This window comes from Euprymna scolopes, chromosome 45 (genome assembly GCF_053919585.1).
Source record: "Euprymna scolopes isolate OS-2025 chromosome 45, ASM5391958v1, whole genome shotgun sequence".
NCBI lineage: Eukaryota > Metazoa > Mollusca > Cephalopoda > Sepiida > Sepiolidae > Euprymna > Euprymna scolopes.
The window spans coordinates 15,408,179-15,431,553 of record NC_136526.1 but is presented as its reverse complement, the minus strand read 5'-3'; the positions used below and the strand labels follow the sequence as shown (position 1 = coordinate 15,431,553).

Here is a 23,375-nt window from a genome sequence, read left to right as displayed (position 1 = left end):
GGCGGCTACATTGAATAGATGTCAGCTCTACTACATAATCAAGTTACCGGAATTGATTGATTGCGGTTGAAGGCGGCTACATTGAATAGATGTCAGCTCTACTACACAATCAAGTTACCTGAATTGATTTTTTCAATAAAAGTTTTGAAATAAAGCTGTAGCGTTGTTTTCTTTAAGGGTGACAACTTTATTGTTCCACATTGTATATGATATATAAAATAAGTCATAAGGCGGATATTGGTCTGTCAGAACAACGACAACCATCTGATCATTTTGGATGACTCGTTTTGAATTGTGAAATGAGTGTTGCGCAATGCCTAACCACTCCTCTTCCGAGTCGGCACTGTTCGATTCCAGTGGCAAGTTCAAGTCAAGGATGACTGAAAACAATGCGAAGATAAATGGAGAGCACATACAGCACCTGGTATTCCCAAATGGGCACCCATTTTAGTACTGACCAGGCTCAATGAAGCTTAACTTTGGTGATCTAATGGGAACCGGTGTATCAACACGATATTATCCTATTATATTAAGTAGAAGTAATCAGGCAGTCAAATCATTTTTTTCTACTAAAGAGTAACCACTTATTAAGTCCAAAAGTGACTCGAGGATAGAGGTTAAATAATAGCCAGGTGAACAGCAAGATGACACTAATGATTAGTCGTGATGGAAATTGTGTAAAATTTGATTATTTAAGAGAATGGCTCAAAAAAGAACTTGTTTACATTGGACTTGAAAACGAGTTTGTAGTAGTCAGATGGTAAAAAGCTTTGCAATATTGCATTCCACAAACGGGTAATTATAGGAAAGAAACTCTGCTAATGGAAGCTCCATTTAGGTTTAAATACACAGGGAGAGACAAAGGGAAATTATTGACAGTGGTTGTAGCTAGAGGAGTTTTATTTGTGATTCGATCTTGGGCAACGTCGGATCCCCTTATATATATATAGTAATTTATAAAATGTATATGGCGATTAAGCTACACTGAATATTCCGCGTTTCATCCACTCTAGGACTCTTCAGGCTTATGCGCATGAGCCTGAAGAGTCATTGAGTGGATGAAACGTGGAATATTTTATCACTTACTAACTAGCTCTACCTACGTATTGAGCACTTTTGAAGTAAATACTTAAAGTTTACGCATAAATCTATACTTTCGTATATTAATTTTATGTGAGTAAATTAAGTAGTTATATATATATATATATATATATATATATATATATATATATATATTAGCAGAGAGACCCAACGTTGCCAAGAAATAGACAAGGATCAATGAATATAATTTTATTGTCATCGAAATGATTATTTTTTTTTTTATCAAATCGATTAATTACTTGCTATAGTTGGGGTCCTCCAACAATGCATGTGACATGCGTCCCCAAAGTGACAGTTGACAATACGTTGTAGTTTGTTTGTGCTGTAGATAATCTGTCGATTTCAAACGTTTTTTTTATATAATGGCTTGAATTAAAGTTGAAAATGCAAAATTCAAGTATCATTGTTCAATTGTGCTCTCAGCAGAAACATTCATATCATACTACTGCTAATTTTGTATATTGAGCCTTTCTGCTCGTGCGGTAATAAAACTTTTCAAATGCACCTATGATGTTAGGCTGTATAAGACGTTAACTTTATTTAAAATCGCCTTATTTAATCAGATTTATTTGATCATCGATGCTTATTGAAGACTTTTCGATATAAAACTTAACATTGCCAGGCACAAAGTACGTTTGTGTAAAATTTCAAATAATCGACTCAGTCGTTTTCGAGTCCATAGGGAACGAACTCACGCACACACATAGTTCCTTTTATATAATAGTAATTACGTTATATATATATATATATATATATATATATATATATATATATATATATATATATACATATATATATATATATATATATATTATTTAGTGTTTTTAAAATAAAAAATAAAAATATTATTTACGTCCAAATAAAATATGGGCGATTTTCTAAGTAAAACGATCTTCGAGCAGAAGATGCTACTTAACCGTATTTTTTTTTTTTTTTTTTTACACAATGATCATCACTTATCAAGTCCCGGAAGCCACTCAGGGATAAGGGTTATTGCAAGTACATTACGTTAGTGTGGAGATTTGATGAAGTGTTTACTTAAGGGGGCGGTTCATTAGGAATTTGTTAACGTTGGACTTGAAGACATCCAAGTTGTAGTCCGGTGGGAAGCAGGCAGACGGAACAGAGTTCCACAGGCGTGCAGTTCTAAGAAAGAAGCTTTGTTCATGGAATCCGCGTTTTGATTTAGGCACAGATAAAGAGTGGGGGAAATTTTTCACAGTGGATTCAGCTAGACGGGGGGACCAGAGATTGGAGTTCAGACGAGCACCTGCCATGGAAATAACGATAAAACAAGGATAGACTCGCAACGTCTCTTCTGTGGGAGAGAGTATTGTTTAAAAAAATCAAGAAGGTCGTTTAGACGATCGGGTTTCGATCCTGGCTTGAGGTAGTTGTTTTACTAGCCACACTGATGAGGTGTGAAACAGCAAAACAGTACAGTATGTGGATGACTATAATGCTCCCCATCTTAGATTGAGCATTTGGCAAATGATAAACAAATAACCATTAGTGCATGAAGCGATGCTCTTTGTGTAAACAAATTGAGCTTAGGTATTTGGACAACGTCAAAACATTGTTAATTCACTGCTTGCATAGCAGCAGTCATAGAGCGCAACAGTTAGAAGCTCCGACTGTCGATCCTGGCTTGAGGTAGTTGCTTGTCTAGCCGCACTGATGAGCTGTGAAACAGCGAAACAGTACTGTATGTAGATTACTATATATATATATATATATATATATACACATATATACATATACACACATGTACACACACATACACACACAGGGTGACCCAAAAAAACGGGCCCCAACTCTAATTAGGCCCCGTTTCTTAGTGTTTTGTCCGAATGAAATGAAACTTTCGTCATAACTAGTTTATTATATTCAAAACATCACATCAAAACACTAGGGTATTTGGCCTTTTTTTCCTCCGTTCTACAGTATATGTTTTAGATGGCCTCCATTTAGCTTTTGTTTTTTTGTTTTTTTTTGGGGGGGGGGGTCACCCAATATATATATATATATATATATATATATATATGCAGTTTTACTCTCATAGTGTATTTTAGAATGAAAGAAATCTAAAAATGCTATACCACTAAAAACATTTTTGCATATACATTTGTTAATTTTCTGCACTGGACCTTGAAGAATATAGAGATTGCTTCAATATTTGCTAAAAAGTAGGTCCGCTCATGTGAATAGGTGGAGAGCATGTACATCTAGAGAAATTATATATATATATATATATATATATATATATATATATAACTTTTGTTTGCATCATCTCATGTACACATCTCATCAGAGTGACATCTAAATGAACACGTGTGCGTGTGCGTAAAATTGTTTGGAAGAATGCCAGGAAGCTGCCCACAGATTTTCTCCACTCACGTTTCGCATAACAACTTTGCCATGAACGAGAAATGTCAGTTTCATTGACTCTGAGATACGATTCTTCATCGCTCGTTGTTCGGAACACCAGCAGGTTTTCTTTCCGACAACGCGCGAGCAGACAATGGCAAGTGCAGAGGCCGCTCCATAGTCGATGTAGAATGAGCACATGTTTGCCTAATGTGGCGGCAACTTTTGTTATTTCGGTAATATCACGCCTACTCCTTGTTTGTGAGGGAGAACATCGACCTGTTTTGGATTGGACACTTTCCAATCTTTGTAGGAAAACATGGTATAGGGGCCAGGATCAGATCAGAATAGATTTCAGGACAAGGCACTTTCAAAAGACAACTTTAATCGAAATAAGATATAAAGAAATAATAGAAACTAAACGCTTTTATTAAAATGGTAAATATCTTCACTATAATCATTTTTTACTGAACAGCAGGGGTAATTCCTGTTTGTTTCTCTTGTAATCTGTTATCCCCCCCCCATTTGGCAGGCCAATGTTCGAACGTTGTGTTCGAGTGTAAAAAGGAATTTGCAATAGTAGTGAATGTTTTCGACTTTCATGAGTCGTCTTCAGGCGAGTGATGAATTATGAAATTGCGTTAAGTGAATTTATTGAAAAAGTCAATTAAAATCGTTAAAAACACTTAAGCATGTTCACCCCCTCATATTGAGCCTGATTGATGGTCGGTTTATTTATCCGAATGAGTAGGGCTTCCATGATTGAGAGGCGTATAAAACAATGCGTGAAGGCTAAGATGACGGTGTTTTTTTTTTATTATTAATACGTTTCTAAATTCGCTTTGAGGGTGTCATGTGCTACAAGGTGTTGGTAGCTGGAGCTGTTGACATGTAAGCCAGCGAGATATACTGGTTCTAGTCATGCCGATGTAAGTTGTTTTTAGGAACACATTCCCCCTATAGGACATTTTAAAACACACGATGTTGCTAGTTTGTAATAAATTGTTGTTGGGTGTATAGTTATTGCTTATTACTAAATGAGTTGCATAAGAGAACAAATGCTACCCCAATATACTAATATATATATATATATATATATATATATATATATATATATATATATATAAGTGACCTTGCCTGTATGTGCGGACATTCTCTACCAGACTCCTTTCTGAATTTTTTATCCTCAAAGTGATGTAAGGTATTTGGAACTGTGGAACACTTTCGTTTTGAGGATGTCATGTGCTACAAGGTGTTAGTTTTAAAGAAGAAGTAAAGAATGATCTCAAAGTAAAATAATGAAAAAAATAATGTTTAAGTCAAAAATACCCTCCACACGTACACGGAAACGTACGAAGTGAGCACAGAATGCTTTAAATATAGATAAGAGATGTAAAAATAATAAAAATAAAAAACAATGTGGGGGGGGGGCGATAACTCATATTCTAAGGTGCAATAATTTATCTCTCTTATAGCATTTGAGTCATTATTTAGAATTATCACCATCGTAAAACCTGGCTAACCGGAATTTTTTTTTTTTTGTTAATAAATCGAATCGAAAGATATTTCTGTATTCTAAAGAATAGGCTAGAAGGAAGAAAGAGAGAAATGGGCAAGGTAGAATCAAATATTGATGAATCAGATGTGATGTTATTTAGGTCGAAATTATAAAATCACAGAAAACAAATATATATATATATATATATATATATATATATATACATACACACACACACCGTGTATTTCGGCATATAAGACGACCGTTAGATGAGACAAGGTACAAAACTGGAGCAAATTTTCATAAATTTATCATATATCAGTTATAAAACGACTGCTAAATCACGAAAGCATGCTTGTTTAGGCTAGAGATTGCAACACTTGGTATCTTATCAAATATTGGTCTTTGAAGATGATTTTTTAACATTAAGGGTCGTCTTATGTGCTAAAATATATGGTATATATGAAACATTCATAACTTCCGCTCATTTAAACACACTGTATTATCTAACGCCTTTGCCCGAATTGCGCGTTTATTACTCGCTAATTTCCGTCATTCTGGTGGTATTTGTTTGGTAGCCCAGAGGTAAAGGTTTAGCAAATGGAGTCAAATGTGGCTTTGTGGCTTTGTGGCTGGGTTCGAATCTTCCAACCGACAGGAATTGGCATCTCCTACACTGATAATTGCGTAGGTGTAATTCTTTAATTATATATATTAGACTATGTGTGTGTGCCTACAGCACAAGTTAATGTACAACCCATCTGTTCGTGTGTTTTTCTATATCCAGCTCAAAGTTTAAAGCAACTTTCAAAGCAAACACTAATAAATGAATAATATAAAAATAATTATTTAACTGGATTAACTAGGCAAGAGGGGGGCTATTTTTTAGCCATTGCCAATGCTGCCTGCTATATAAAAGAGAAGTAACTGATTTACATTATCATTTTGAAAACGATTGGCTGATTGTTTTGTTTTACGGCATATCAACCTTTTTCAGGTTATTTAATGCCGAATCCAAAGATTTTGAAGAAAGATTTAATAGAATATATTTGTTGTTTTCAATTCGGTTTCTATTTAACCCATAGCTGGGACCCTAAAAGGTACTACCACTCCGGGTCAGAGTGGACCTGGGAGCAATGGCAATCAAGGGTGGCTCCACACTCCCCAAAGCCCGCAAGCTGAGGCCTCACCGCTGGATATAGTTTAAGGTCATATTCAGGACCTTTGAAAACGAGAGAGAGGAATGGGTTAGTGAGGGTGAAAAAGTGGGAGTGGCGCATGCGCAAAAACGGTGAAGAAGGAAAGAGAGGAAAACAGATTCAGAAAGGTAGAAAGATGGAACTTTTGATATAAAGATGTTACACGTTTTTCGTCCCCGACAAAAAGAGGGTGGACCTGTAAACTCACATTCATCCTTCCGTCTGTCCGCACTTTTCTCAATAACTACGCCTTTGGAATTTTTTGAAATTTTGCACAAACATTAAACATGATATGAGTAAAAAAATGTAACAGAACGGATTATCCGGAAAAACTCTGGTTGCTCCCCTCCCCTCGGGGTGCCTTTCATGTTAAATGCCTTGGATTTTTAGAAAACTTTCTGAAAAGTTGTAACTAACTGATTTCTATATAATTTTGTTTGTCTATATTTTGTGATAACTCTTGGGTGTGCCCCAGGGACTTTTTAGGGCTAATAAAAACACTCCATTTTGCGGACTATTTTAGCATATTTGTCCAACATTTTCTGTGTATGTCTATTTAGGAGCTTTGTATGGTGCTGAACTCAAATTTAAATATGTTAAGTCCTTGGGGACTTTGGGGGCTAAATGAGGGGGGGGGCAAATGATGGACTTGGTCATTTCTTTTTTTGCATGGTGCAGAACTCAAATTTACATAATTTAGGACCTAAAACTGCACTGTTTGTTCATTTTCACGAGGATTTGACGTCCCCTGGGGACTTTTGGGGTCAAATGGCAAGGGGGCAAATGCTGAACTTAATCATTTTTTTTATGCCTCGTTCACTGCGCACTCAGGGGGACAATGCATGCTTCACTTGTTACACAAGCAATTAGCAGTGATTGCTTAATTACTATATTTGTAATGGTGTATGAGAACGAACACGTTGTACCCTCAGTCACAAAGTGGACAAAGAATAGAAAAGAACTTTAATAAACATTTTTTGTTGTACAACGACATATTTTTTCCTCATTCTCTCTATACTGTTGTGACGTCCTGACGTGAACGTCTTCTAGAGTGTCATTCATGCTTCTAACGTTATCTTGAACGTTCTCCAGCAGGTGTATCAGATTTGGGGGGGGGGATTTTGACACCCCTAACACAAAACTGTGAATAAAATATAAAAAAACTCGTAATTTCTCTTTTTAAAGTGGGTTGTTTTTTTTCTGTATAGAATATACTTACAAAATAGACTATTAAAGTTGTTTAAAAAATAATAGAAATATTATTTTTTAAAAAACAGTGTTTACAAAATGCCGGTGCGCGTTCAACCAGCCATTTTTTTGCGTATGAAATCAATTGAATTTTACGAGTTAAGTTTTTTTCAATTTTTAAACTTTAAAAATCTATCGAAATTTTTCTATTGATTCAATTTTTACGATATTTTCAGAGTCAATGTGAAATAAAACCAACTATAGTATTTTAGACATACGATTTTTTTTAATTCACCCCCCCCATTTTGAAATGTCTATTAAAAATTAAATAATTCATGTACCAAAGTTTTATATATCACAAATTGAATATAAAAGATCAATAAATAAAATATTATAATTTAAAACAACGAAAAAAGTGTTTCTTGGAAATTTACCTGTAAAGTCCAAAGTGTAAAACCTTTTTTTTTCTTTTTTTAAACCACGTTGACTTTTTTTTTTTTAAATGAAAGTTCATGTTACGCTTATACCGGACGCTGACAGCAATTTTTTTTTCTATTTCATTCAATGCTTATATTTTTTAGATATTTAAAAAAAAAAAATCCAGTCTATAAAGTAGAAATAAGATATAATAATCAAAAACTCGTGTATTTCATTAAGAGAATTAACAAACAACAACAAAAAAAACTCGGTCGACTGGGTTTTTTGTTTAACGGGAAAAACTTATAAGTGAATGTGTGCTTTTTTTTTCAACTACGGAGGGCCAAAAAGACTAATTTTGGTTAACAGCACGCAATAAAAAAGCGACATTAATTATGTCCCTTTGACGAATCCATATTTGATAAATTGAAAATTATCAGCGCCTTAAGCTTATGGCGCAAAACGCGTTACGAAAATGCGATTTCCTATGACTCACGCTTTAAAAAATCCTTTTATTTAAAAAATACATAGAATATAAAATATAAATATGGACAAATTCTTACAAATGAAGAATTGAACCAGCCATCGCTTAGTTTTTTTTTGTTTTTTTTTACAGGTAAGTGATTTTTTGATATTTATATATACTTAATAGATTTTGGTACCATTTAAAATTTGTGGAATTTCGTGAAATCTTTTTTAAAAAAAAACCGGTGAAAAAAAATAGTATATTTTCGATTAAATCTTTCATTATTTCAAAATTTGGTCTTTACTCATTTTATTGAAAAAAAAAAAAAAAAGTTTGAAATTACATTTTCATATTGATTATAAGCTTTGAAACATAGACAGTCTATATAATTAGATGTTTATTCAAGTGTTCAATGGCGGCTTCTGATACTCCTAGTTCTCCACATCTCTAATATGATCTCCTTGTTAAAATCTTAATTTTTCTCTACTGGTGATATCATTTCTCATGCATTTGCATATGCGTGTCTGCGCTATGTTACATAATCAGTGGTGTTCACTAGAATCTGAGTGACAGCAATCTTTTCAAATTATTATGCATGCATTGCTTATATTTATTTTGTTATTGTAGGTCCCGAGCAACACCAGATAGTCTTGCTAGTTCTTATACAAAACATACGTGCGGTTTCAGCATAAAATGACCTAACAAGAGTTGAATTAGCGGAAAACCTAACAACCAACCAACCAACCGAACGTAAACGAGAATCTCAACGGTAATACTCCCGCTTGAAAATCAGGGCCGGCGTTACCTACCTCGAAACGTAAAGTTTAGAATGATTCCCAATAGACCCTCCCCCGCCCCCCGAAGACTACAGTTTACTAGACTTATTCTGACAGACTATTCAACCAGCGATAGGTCTGCATCCAAAATTACATACATGGATAGACGCGGAAGAAAAAAAGTTTTTGGTCTTAATAAGAACCAGGAAAGAAGAGTTATTAAGCAGACCATTATTATACGATGGGGCAGGAAGGGAGAGTGGAAGTAGAGTAAGGCGGGGTAGGAGCCGGATAGACGGACTCTGTTTTTTTTTTTTTTTTATTGGTATCTATAGATTGAATCTCTTTCATCTTGCCAAACCACAAATATTCCCTTGTGGTCAGGAAGATTCCAATCTTGCACACACAGAAAATAATAAATGAACAAATAGAAATACTGTTTTATAGCATTTTATCTATTTTTATCTTTATTATATCTATATGTACAAAAGGGGTTTGTGTGTGAGCAAGACAGAAGAGAGATTAATAATTGTTTACAAACCAACCTTTAATATATATATATATATATATATATATATATATATATATATATATATATATATATATATATACACACACACACACACTAGCGGGAGGGAGGCTGGCTTTGCCCGGCCGTAAAATCCGCTTAAATATGACATTTTAATTTGTCCAGATTTCGTATATACTATTATTGAGTCGTGATTTTATTAGTAAAAAAAAAAAAAAGTATTTGGGTGCCATCAGATAGAATCGAAACTGAAACTGTAGCATTCAAAGCTGGTGACCTTACCACTGTGCCAACGTGACATGCATATAAACTGATTAAAAATACACTATGATGAATGTACAAAATCTATAATGATTTTTTCAAACAGACAGACGGATATATATATATATATATATATATATATATATATATATATATATATATGAGACAGAGAGAATTTTATATGCATATATATATATATATATATATATATATGAGAGAGAGAATTTTATATGCATAAAGGATAGAGCAATTTCTGTAGAAAACCTTAAAAAGGAGAGCTCAATGCGTAGCAGAGCAAAAATAAAAATTAAATTAAAAACAACCGAAAACCTAGCCCAATCTAATTATAAATCTATTTCGACCCAATAGGGCCTATTCAAATGAGAAAGTTAGTCGAGATTTGATGTCCAACTGAATAGTGATAAAAATCACAGTTGTAGCTCTTACACCGGTAATTGTCAATTTGATTCTAAATTACCAACCCCCAGTCAATGTTGTCTTAGATTCGTGCTTTTCTGATCGTCGCTGCCGGCCCTCATACGACATTATCAACAAAATATGACACGCTTTCTTATACATTGTGCATGCATCTTTCTTCTGACCCTGGTAACACATTTTTTCCCGTCTCTAATGTAGTTCTCTCTATCGTATTTATGTGTATGTTTTTCGAGTACATTATGTTAAGTACAGTCTTCCATTTTCCATATAGTCCTCATACGTTTATCTCCGAGATGTTCACATGAAATGAATGAATATATATAAACCTTATCATTGCTCTTTTTCCCTTTCTTCCAACATTCAGTTTATTGCGAGATTTTTTTTTAGTTAAACAAGTAACTTGTTACAGTTACTTTTCAAACAATGTCTGCTTCTTGCATTTTTTTTTTCTTTACTGTTCATTATGTCGTGAGATTAATAAAACCCTGTCGTCTCAACATCAGCTTAAAACTCTTTCGCCACCACCAACACCACCACAGGGCCACATGTCCATGTCACCCGACAACATTTTTCTTTCTCCTCTTCTGGTGCATTTTTTCTCTCTCTCTCACCTGTAACGCAAGCTCGCACACATTGCTAATTTGCATATGCGCTAAGACGGCTGCTGCTGTTAATACCTTTGCAAGCCAGCCATCCCAGAGCTGCTGCTGGCTTTCTCGCACGCACCTATACGCGATCTGTTATAATTATATTTATAGCCAAAGATGATAAAAAAACGAACCAATCAACTATCATAATCTCTGTAGAAAATATATATAGAATCTCTTTGAATTTTTTGTCATATCTTTTTTATTATTGACCCTCACTGAATTAATACCATACTACCATCCTTTAAAATTCAAAGTTTCTCCGACTAAAGAGGTACTGCTTATTACTGCGTTTATTTATTTTTTTTAACTCACGTTCACTCCCTGGCCACTTGGACGTAATGGATTACTATTTGGGACTATGCCCAGTAAAGATGAACAAGATGGTTGTTTGCTTTACATTTAAACTTCTTGATATTAGTATAGTCAGGGAAGCAGGTAGCAGGAAGATGATCCTAAAGTCTACCTGTTTAAGGGAAGAAACTATTACAGTAGACATCTTTCTGGCATTTAGGGACCTCAACAGTGAAGGGGTGAGATTTTGTTGCTAAGCAGATTTGTTGGGGGTATGTACGTCGAATGTGCACAAGTGCAACGAGTTCATCAGAGTATATTCCATTAAAATATTTATAAAACAGGCACACAGATGCAACACTGTGGCGATGGGTTGGGGTTGGAGCATAAGTGGGACCTATTAGATTGAAAACTCTTTTTTGGACCCTCTTGGACAGGGTCCAAAAATGTGATTTGGCAACAATACTGCATGCATGGGCGAATTGTGGCCTTGTAAAGGTACAGGATGCTCTAAGGTGTGAGTAGTCTTCTAGCTCGATAGAGGGAACCCACTTTCTTTGCAGCAGCCTTTGCAATGTCCTCAATGTATTTATTCCAGTTCATATTACCCGTGAATGTTGGATAATTTTTTTTTCTCTATGACACAATCATTTATTTTGCTGCTCGCTTTTGTATTCTAATAATAGCTTTCAACTCGAGATGTTTTTATCAAGGCCCGGAGGCCACTCGAGGATAAAGGTTAATGAGTGTACAGTAACCAATGGAAACATGTCATAGTAATCGTTAGTAGTGGGAATTGAGTGAATTGGATTACTTAAGAGGATCGCTCATCGAGAATTTGTTCACATTGGACAAAGACGACCATATTGTAGTCAGTTGGAAAGCAGGCAAACAGAACAGAGTTCCACAGGTGTTCAGTTCTAAGAAAGAAGCTTCGTTCATGAAATCTACGTTTATGCTTAGAAACAGATATAGAGTGGGGGAAATTATTGATAGTGGTTTCAGCTGGACGAATGTTTTTTGTGAAAGTCAGGTCAGGGGGGGCATAGATTGGAGCTCAGACGAGCACTAGCCATGAAAATAACGATAAAGCCGAAATAGATTCGCACCGTCTCTTCTGTGAGAAAGATGTTGCAGGGAAGAGAAACCATGAAAATACAGACAAAATACGGCCCTAGGGTCTCAGAAAACATCCAAACGTGTGTTGCTAAAACGTTAAAAATGGAATAGAAGATGCAATTTTTATTTGTGACCATTCGTTCCCAAATGTGCGTGACTAGGAAAACGCCATTATAAAATCTTCATTCAGCTTAACACTGAAACGGAACACCTGTCAACGATTCATTATATACAATTATTTAAACACAAATCACTATCGTATGTATAGTAAGGGGAAATTTGGGGTTCATACCTTTAACAGTATTAGTGCGTAATTGAACTAAATAGATCTGATCGAATTTTTATTTCATAATATATTGCATAAATATTAGGCAAATCACGGTCAACCATGTAAAGATGTACAAAGAACCAGAAGTTCAAATAAAAAGTATGTAAAACAGTTCCTACGCATGCGCCTAATTTATATGTCTGGCAGTGTTCTTAGATATGTTTTGTACAGAAATTCATCCGATAAGCATTGAAAATCGAAAAAATCCGATCTTAAAACCAGCTTTTCTCTCTTATACATAAAAAATAATTTTTGCAGAGAAGTAGTTTATGTTATACAAGCCAAGGAAGATAATTAAATTTCAGCAAATCATTTCTTCTGATAAAAACAAATTTATTATAATCTGAAGATATAGCTTAGGGGTTGACTACAGATAAAATAATCCCCTGTTCAAACCTAGGTGTACCTCACCATTTTATTTTAATTATTTTCTTATTAATGAGCTCAATTTACGATAAAGAGGCACTATTTAAAACTGCTGCAAATTATTTCTTCGTTTGCATATTTTAAAACTAAACATTAATAAGAAGTGACTTTTCCAGCACATTCATCGTCAAGCCCAAATATCAGCTGACATGATATTGTAGACAAACACAGACGGAATTTTTTGAACGACATTATCATTATTATTTTATTTATTTACTAGCATTTACGCCTGGCGTTGCACGAGTGTTTGGAGGTGTGTGTTGAGCCAAAAAAAAAAAAAGCGGTAATTTTTTTTAAACTTTGACACCTATTATGACCCCTTAACATTTATTGTTTTGGACTCAAATCAAGTTATTAAATTAGATCCATTTCCAAGGAACCTATATATAAAATTTGAAGTGTTTAGATCCACAATTGTCGGAGGAGTTTGGTAGAGTTCTCAAAGGTCAAATCGTTGAACTCTGACCCGTTAACAGCCAAATTTCTGGCTGAAAATGGATTACTGAGATTTTCCCCAAATCTCAGTACTCTGTATATTAAATTTTGAGTCTGTAGACTAAAAATTGACAAAGTTATTGCGTAGGAAAATGTACACAGACATGTTCACTTTCATAGATATACTAGCATGGGTTCCCGGCGTTGCCCGGGTCTTTGGAGGTGTATCCTGAGCAAAAAAAAAAAACAAAAAAAGAACAAACAAAAAACCGGTCAATTTTTTTTTCAACTTGGACCCGTATTATGACCCCTTAACATTTATTGTTTGGGACTCAAATCAAGTTATTAAATTAGATCCATGTCCAAGGAACCTATATCTAAAATTTCAAGTTTTTAAACCCAAAATTATCGGAGGAGTTTGGTAGAGTTCTCAAAGGTAAAATCGTCGAACTTTGACCCCTTAAAGCTAAATTTCTGGCCAAAAACCGATCACATCGATTTTTCCAAATCTCAGTACCCTGTATATTAAATTTTGAGTCTGTAGACTAAAAATTGACAGAGTCATTGCGTAGGGAAATGTACACAGACACACAAACACGTTCACTTTTATAGATGCAACAAAAATATATACGTATACATAAATATATATGGAAACAATTTTGTACTTGCTGTAACCTTTTTACGCAAATATTATGCAAGTATAAATCATGTAGAATATCTGCATAAATATGATTACACGTAATAGTTAACTAAAGATGATCATCCCATAAGAAAAGCGAAAAAACTAATAGGGAATTAATTAAAATGAATGTTTAAAAGAATATGCAAATTAGCTAGATCTTTTGCTAGTGATTGCAATTCCACAACCAATATATAAAAAAAATTGTATTTCCTTTTTAAATAAACAGAACAGAGGGTTTTAATATGAATATCAATACATACAAAATAAAGACGAATTTATAGATAGATAGATAAACAAAAATATATACGTACACATAATTATATATGGAAACAATTTTGCGTATCCTCTAAACATTTTACGCAAATATTACACAAGTATAAATCATGTAGAATATCTGCATGAATATAATTACACGTAATAGTTAACTAAAGATGATCATCCCATAAGAAAATCGAAAAAACTAATAGGGGATTAATTAAAATAAATGCAAATTAGCTAGATCTTTTTCCAGTGAATGCAATTCCAGGACTCATATATAAGAAAATTGTATTTTCTTTTTAAAAAATAGAAAAGAGTTTTTAATATGAATATCGATACATACAAAAGAAGAATGAATTTATAGGAGTATAGATTTTTTGCGAATTAGTCCATAAGACAAATGATTCTTCATAATATATAATAATCAATAAAGGCTTGATTTTATAATAATACATATGCAATCTGCGTAAATTAAAATATGTTTAACCGTATTGTACGACCGGGCAATGCCAGCTAGTCTGTACTAAAATGCAAGCTTTCTTAAATCAATATGAATTTAACAGGCCTATAAAAGGATATTGAAATACCAAAATTGATTGGCAAGATTTAGGACGGCCTGATTTCAATTTTGTACGTTAAAGTTTATCAAAACTCAATTCGATTTCAACTTTAAAACGTTGGGAATTAATAAGAGAAACTTTCCCGTGGTTCTTGGGAGAGAAGAAAAATTTACCCACAAATATAGTATGTGGTTGCGTACTGACCTCTCTCATTGGTTGAGGTTAGGTTTAGTTGTTTTGTTTTATGGCATATCAACCCTTTTCGGGTTATTTAACGCCGAATCGAGTTATTTTGGAGATAGTATTCATGTTGCATCCAGTTATTATGAAAAAAAGGTTTTTATTCTTCAAGTTTTTTGAATCCTCAATCGCTAGTTTGTAGTGTTTGGTTTGGTTGTTTTACAGTGGACGAGCATTAGTGCCCGGCGTTGCTCGGGTATTTGGAGATGTATGTTGAGCAAAAAAAAAAAAAAGTGTTCAATATTTTAACTTTGACCCCTATTATGACCCCTTAAAATTTATTGTTTTTGGTTCAAATCAAGTGATTAAGTTAGATCCATGTCCAATGAACCCATATCTAAAATTTCAATTGTTTATACCCAAAATTGTCGGAGGAGTTTGGTAGAGTTCTCAAACGTCAAATCGTTGAACTTTGACTCCTTAATCGACAAATTTCTGGCCGAAAATGGATCACATCGATTTTCCCAAATCTCAATACTCTGTATATCAAATTTCGAGTCTGCAGGCTTAAAATTGACAGAGTTATTGCGTAGGAAAATGTACACACAGACACTTTCACTTTTATAGATATATAGATTTTATCATTTTTGTTCCCTGACCTACAGAACATGAATGAGTTCTGTAATGGGAGAGGGAAAAGGAATACAGTATTAATGTTTGGTGCATTTTAAGTTAGGAAACCAGTCAGGAAGTGGGAGAGATAGAAAGAGAAAGGGGAAATGGGAAGAAGGAAAAAGAGGAAAAGGTAGGTTGTTGGTTTTGATTTTGCAGTACATAAATAAGTTTTGCAAAATAAAGTAAAAAGCAAAAAGCACCAATATTAGCTGCGTTTCATCTCAGGAAGCCAATATCTTCAGACAGCCTGCATCTGGCAGCACCACTCATTGGTTGAATGAGTACAAATAAAAGATCACTTGACAGCGGTCAGAGATGTTCTTTTTTGGCGCCAGTTTCTATTGTCGTTTGGCTTGCGCATTTCTTCCCCGGTGAAATTGATCACTGAATTTTGCTAACTTTACGAGACCATGGTGGCAATCAATTTCTTGCAGCGAAAGGTCGCAACGTAACCGCTGCTGCAATCCCCTATCTTGATAGACTACTATTAAGAGAACTCTTGTCTTTGAGTGGAAATTTTCCCACAAAAAAAAAAGAAGAAATCTAATTATTTAATTCTGTTTTTCTACTCATTTTTTTTAACATGTCGTTATAAACGTGAAGTTGAGATTCATTTAAACAATCTTACCTAAAAGTTTCTAATACTCTCCATAACATACATTCTTTATACCATAATCATGAAATGTACATGACGATAAAGATTCACACTAACCAGATCCAAACCACCTGTAACGTTTTGTTTGTCAAGTAGCCATTTTAAAGGGGTCAAAATCGCATAGCTCCTAGTTAGAGGCGGGGGGTACGTGTCAGTAATTGATTTAGGTGAATACATGAGTTTTAAAAGACTACATAAAACGACAAAGATTCAGAACGAAACGAGGATCTGACAAGAAAGATTTCAGCAGTTGGATGAGCATTTTGATCTCGTGTCGTTGACGCTTTACTACACCACAAAAAATCATTTGTTTGCTATAACAGGACGATTATTTTAAAAGCTATATAAAATGGGCGATGAAGTCAGTTTCTAATATTCAAAATAACTACTATGTTTTGGTGTAATGAAGTTATAAAAGAGAAGAGTGCAAGTCGCCCTTGAGATAAGCAGTTAGAAAGTCCTGGTTATAAAAAAGAAAAACGATCCCATTTATGAAAAACACGTGCTAGTGTTCAAGTTAGGGGCGTGTGCGTGTGTATGTTACGCTGCATGGCCGATATATCAGCCATACAGGGTAATATAACAGCGCGCGCACACACACACACATAATATTATATCTAAACGTTATGGCAGCGATTCGTGGCAGTTACAGCCTCAGAATCATTCATCGTTCATCGGGAACGAACTCGCAGACACACAAAGTTCCTTTTATAGAATAGTAAAGATAACGTAGCACGAAAAAAATCATCGAAGACATTCTGATTAAAAAAAAACTTATCTAAGAACACAGCCAGCTACATAAATTACCTTTGTGTAAAGTCTCGTCGGCACATGCAGGTACATTTTGGTGTTGACTTTCAAGCCGACTTCAAAGATGTGAGGTGCTATGATGTGGCCCTTACTTAAAACCACACCAAAAGATCATAACCATGACCGGAAACTTTGTTTTCATCACCCTAGGCACACCCCTGGTATTCGTGTTGATCCAGCGATGTATTTTTAAGGTGCTGGCAATTGTCCTGTTGTCATAACTGGGATTGGTAGAGAGCATGTTGTATAGTGACACATCTCCGATCTCGCTCGTTAAACATTGTGTCGCTTTCGACATGATAAAAGGTTCCTTTCGCTCCTGGGATTGGTACACAGCTGGCCAACTAGTAAATGGTCTTGACTGGTTTTTATCAAACGGAAATGCAATCATATCGTCTCTTCTAGGGAGACAATTTTATCGTTCCACCCAGTAAAAAGTTTGTCAACAATCCAACTTACTTTGCTTTATATGTTAGTTGTGACCATAGACAAAATCAAACGTTTGTAAATATGTAAAAGTTTTCAGTTGAGCAGCATTAACCTTTGACACGAGAATCAAAATTGGATTCCTTGAAATTTAATAAATAAATTTTAAAAAATAACATGTATCCATTTAAGCCCTTGCATCACAAAGATCAGTGAAGAGAATTATTTTAAGTCGAAGCAGACTTTTTCGGAAGTAAAAATATAAAAAAATATAATACATTAAGAAAACATGAAACAATTTGTTTTTTTTAGAAATGCAACTTTCTTTCTTTGATTACAATGTTCCGAGCACCTGCCCGGCCCGGTAGAACTTAATTGTTGAATCTATTGAAGGCAGACAGACATAACAGCTGTAGAAAGGAGTGGGTGCGGGTGGGAGTACAGAAGGTGACGGGGAGAAGGACTCGGCTCAAGGCAGACGAGATTCCAACCTTTTTCTTAGACACGATATTTTTTTTTCACTCACAAAGAAAATTCAACCATTATATATATATTTTTAAAGTAAAATAAAATGAAAATATACGATTTGGATATATTTTTTTTTAATTACTTTGGCAAATTTTTTTTTCTTTAAAAAAATCATAAGGTTATAAGAAAAATCATTACAATTTACAATAAGGATTAGAACTCTATTCAATAGACCATTGTCTACATATATATATATATATATATATATATATATATATATTGAACAGAAATATTTTATATAAAGATGATTAGGAATATTGTAAAAAGGTTTTGTTCATTTTATATATTAAACTAGCAAGACCCGTATCTCAGCATTGCTCGTGGAAAATATTGAAAAAATAATATGAATTAGCTAAACGTTCAAAATTATCAGTCCTCATTTGTGCGTGCCAATATTAACTATCACTATGAATAATAATGATAATAAGGGTTGGATCATTCTACCGCTGTTAGAGAGAACAAGGCGAGTCTGAGACCACCAGGCCACAATGATGCCGTAACCCCCGGGAAAAAGCTGACGGATATAATGACAGTGTGATCATAATGTCTGGGTCAGGTGGGATACAACCGAAGAAATGCGTCAATCACCTGAATCGCCGGAGAAAACTGACACATTATGGAAAAGTTGGTCAGAACAAAACCAGACTAAAACAATAAACAAAGGCCGGGCAAAAAAAAGGTTATTAGGTCATTTGATGATATAAAAGGACAATCGACCTAGAAAGAGAGAGACTCTTGGAAGGCGAGAGATTTCTGCAAACCACCCTCCTTTACCTGACCCTCACTGTGTTTTGATGTGTTGAGTGACACATATTTTGATGAATGAAAAATAAAGTCATATTTGTAATTGTGAAAAGTGTCATTTCTATTCATTGAAAATAACTTTTCGTTTGATACGACCAAAAATTGATAATGCACCCGACGTATAATTTTGATAATCACGAACTCATTAATATATGTAACACCGCTTTAATTGTCTATCTGTAAATACGATCTATGGTGGCGTACTTTTGTGACAACAGTACGCGATCATAGAACGTATTTATCGCTCAGATCAATTTCCCGCCTTGGAAGAATATAAAACCGACTTTGGAATACAATGGCGACTGCAGTTTTCTATTTTCGGCAGTTACATTCTCACAGAAGAGAGGGTGCTGGTCTTTCTCTGCTTCACCTTTATTTTTGTAGTAGATGCTCGACTGAGCTCCAATATCCGGTTCTTTTCTGCGAAACATTTTCATTAAAAACACGTTTAGTTACAACAACTGTCAAAAATCTACGTTCCTCCCTCCGTATACCTAAAACTGAACGGAGTTTCCATGATCAAAGTTTATTTTCTAGAACTACATGTTTGCAGAACATGATTACGATACTGCAAGACTGCTTCAAAACTTAATACAACATGGTTGCATTCTAGCAAACAAACTAATTCTCGGAGGTTTACAACGACACATCATTGTCCACGAAAATTAGAAATGTAAACAAAAACATGTGAAAAATTGCAGTTATAGCAGAAAATTAAGATTACAGTAATATATTTGCAAGATAAATATCCGACAGTATGTATAGATGAAATTAATGAAAGATAAAGGAAAAAACACTCCAAAGTAGAACTCAAAAACGTCAACACAGATTTATGGCTCGATATTAAACCTAAAACGTTATTAAGGCTTTTTCAAGATTCATAATATAAGGAACATTATATATATATCCCCGAAACAGTGTTTCATGGTAAACAACTGATGATCCCTTGAAAAATAAATTATTAGTACTATAGTAAATTCGAGAGCGAGTTGATGCAGTGATTGCAGGTGATTAAATGACTTATTGACTAGATGGTTTTCTAACGAATGATAAAAAATATTTTTTGTACAGTTTTACAAAAAAACACATCAACAATAAAACATAACTTCTGATTTCTTTCTATTGTTAAACGAAAGTCATATACTGAACTTTTAAAATCGTGTCCGCCTTAATACTCTTTCTGACAACCGTTTCTTTTTATTTATTTATTTTTTTAGGGGTTGGGAAACATTTACCTATGCTTATATCACGACTGTGATAACAGGCATCGGTGAATGTCGACCATATCTCCTACAATATATTACAGGAAATTAAAAATTCCAACTGAATAACTCAAAACAATTATACAATAAAGCATTAATCCCACACTAAGTCATACAAATTCTCCTGCTCATTCGAAGCATGTCTTTCTAACCAATCTACGAAATCATTATATTGGTCATACAACGACAACCCTTTCCAGACGCTTCATATCACTTTTCAGAAATAAATAAAAATAAAACAAAAGTCAACCGAAATAAGAAATATATCAACCATTAATACTAAAATTAAGTACCAAAATAATTGCAAACAGAGATTAAACTAACTAGTAGCAATACTAATAACAAATATAACCTGACAAGTCCAATGTAAACACGTTTTTGATATGGCGTTCCCTTAAGTAATCCAATTTACCAAATTTCCCAATGACTACCGTACACTCCTTAACCTTTACCCTCGAGTGGCCGAGTTCTGCTGTAAAACCCGGGGTCTGCCAACTGCCAACTGATTGCACCAGAGGATCACCACACCCTTCAGCACATCCAGGTACACTTTGGTGTTGACTTTCAAGTGGACTTCGAAGATGTGAGGTGGTATGATGTGGTCCTCACTTACCATAACCGTGGCTAGAAACTTCATTTTCGTCACCCTGGGTACATCCCTGTTATTTGAGTCCATCCAACGACGTATTTTGACGGTGCTGGCAATGGTCCTGTTGTCATAACTTTGATAAGTAGCGAGCAGGAGTTGTACATCGGCGCATCTCCGATCTCGCTCGTTGAACATCGTGTCACTTTCAAACATGATAGAAAACTCATCCCTTGGGATTGGTCCAAAATTGGCCAACTAGTAGATGCTCTGCAACAAAAAAATGAACACCGGTTTTCATCAAACGAAAATGGAACCATGTCTTTACCAGGGCGATAGTTTTATCGTTCCACCCCGTACATATATTGGCCATACAACGACAATTTTCTCCAAACGCTTCACATATCACTCATCAGAAAATAGTATCATTCCACGTGGAATTACTGCTCATAATCAATAATAAACTAAAATCAACCGAAATAAAAATTATATTAACCACTAACACGTACCGAAATAATTGCACACAAGGATTAAAATAACTAGCAGCAATACTACTAATAAAAAAAAATACAGGCTAGCACGCCTGTGGAACTCTGTTCCGTATTCCTGCTTCCCACCTGACTACAACTTGGATGTCTTCAAGTCCAAAGTTAACAAATCCCTAATGAATTGCCCTTCATTAAATCTCCACACTAACGTACTGTAATTGCAATAACCCTTATCCCTGAGTGGCTTCCGGGCCTTGATAAGTGGTGACCACGGTGTAAAAAAAATAAATAAAACAGATTTCAACACAGGTACTGACATTAAACATATTCGAGAATTAACATTTATACGTAATCAAGTATACATAAATAGTTGTAATAAAAAGAAATCAAATATAGACGTCACTATCCCCTTCATTATTCTTTCCATCCCTAAAAAGACACCTTAAGTAAAGCTGAATAGAATTAAACAAATAAAAAACCAAAATAAGATAAAATAAATTAATAAGTCATCTATATAAAAGCAATAGAAAAAGCCTCTTTAAAACAAAATTACTCCTGATGATGATCATGGATAGAATGCTAGAGAAACATTGCTGACAAAAAAAAATCACTCAGCAGATCGCAAAAAAAAAAAAAAAAAACACTCAGCAGATCGCAAAAAAAAAAAAAAAAAAACACTCAGCAGATCGCAAAAAAAAAAAAAAAAAAACACTCAGCAGATCGCAAAAAAAAAAAAAAAATCACTCAGCAGATCGCAAAAAAAAAAAAAAAAAAAACACTCAGCAGATCGCAAAAAAAAAAAAAAAACACTCAGCAGATCGCAAAAAAAAAAAAAAAACACTCAGCAGATCGCAAAAAAAAAAAAAAAACACTCAGCAGATCGCAAAAAAAAAAACACGCACACAAAAAAGAAAAAGCGAACTCTGTCGTATTAACAAGACTTGACTTCATATATATATAGATTGTGTGAGGTCGTTATGTTTCATAAAAAACCTTCTAATTATAAATGTATGTCTACAAGAAAATTATCCTCGATGGAGGTGACTTGTATTGCTTGTTGTTTTGTGAATATTTTTAGTACTGATGATGACTCGTATGAAGTAAAAAGAAAAAAAAAACACTTATCCATCAAACTATTTATACATCAATACGAGTCGAAACAATTGTTTGCTTATATTATTAATAAAGGAACTATTTTGGACGAACAGTAGATAATGAAAAGATATACACACACATATATATATATATATATATATATATATATATATATATATATTACAATAAAAATGTCAGCATGAAAAGTAACATGGTTAAGCTTAAACATGGAAAAGTAAAGGACTCGTTAAAACTAAAAAAGAAAAGGACAAGATATTCTAAAAAAATATAATAAATTTATAACTTAAAATATTGCAGCATTAAGAATTGATTATGCAATGTCAAATTGAATTTATAAAAAAAAATTAATGCTGCAATATTTTAAGTTAGAAATTGCTATGGAAACAAGTCATAAAAAACGTCGCTCACATTACGTTTTTTTTTTTACGATTTTGAACATCACTAAATTCATCATAACTTTTATTTTACTGAACGAAAATTGAATTTTTTTTTTTCACAATATAGCTAAGAAGATGATCTACAAACTGTAATAATTGTTTGAATCTTCGTCGCAAAATGGAGAGCGGTGAAGCTTTAAAGCAGCTCTAAATGACTAAAACTGCCACATAACCATATATTCAAACACTACTATGTTTGAATGAGATTATATATATATATATATATATATATATATATATATATATATATACATATATACATATATACACACACACACCTCACACTTTATACACAGAGAGAAGATATAGAGATACTTACAAGTTACTCCAATCGAAACCAGTAAATCTATTGTTTTATGATTTCCTCTTGTGTTAATATTTCAACCTCCTGTCGTTGGATACTCTCTGACTGTTTACAA

General features: G+C 34.0%; 1 pseudogene; it reads right to left on the bottom strand.

Annotated features, from left to right (window-relative positions):
- Positions 1–409: 409 nt before the first annotated feature.
- Positions 410–527, bottom strand: LOC145269989 (5S ribosomal RNA; annotated as a pseudogene).
- Between the last annotated feature and the right edge of the window lie 22,848 nt (positions 528–23,375).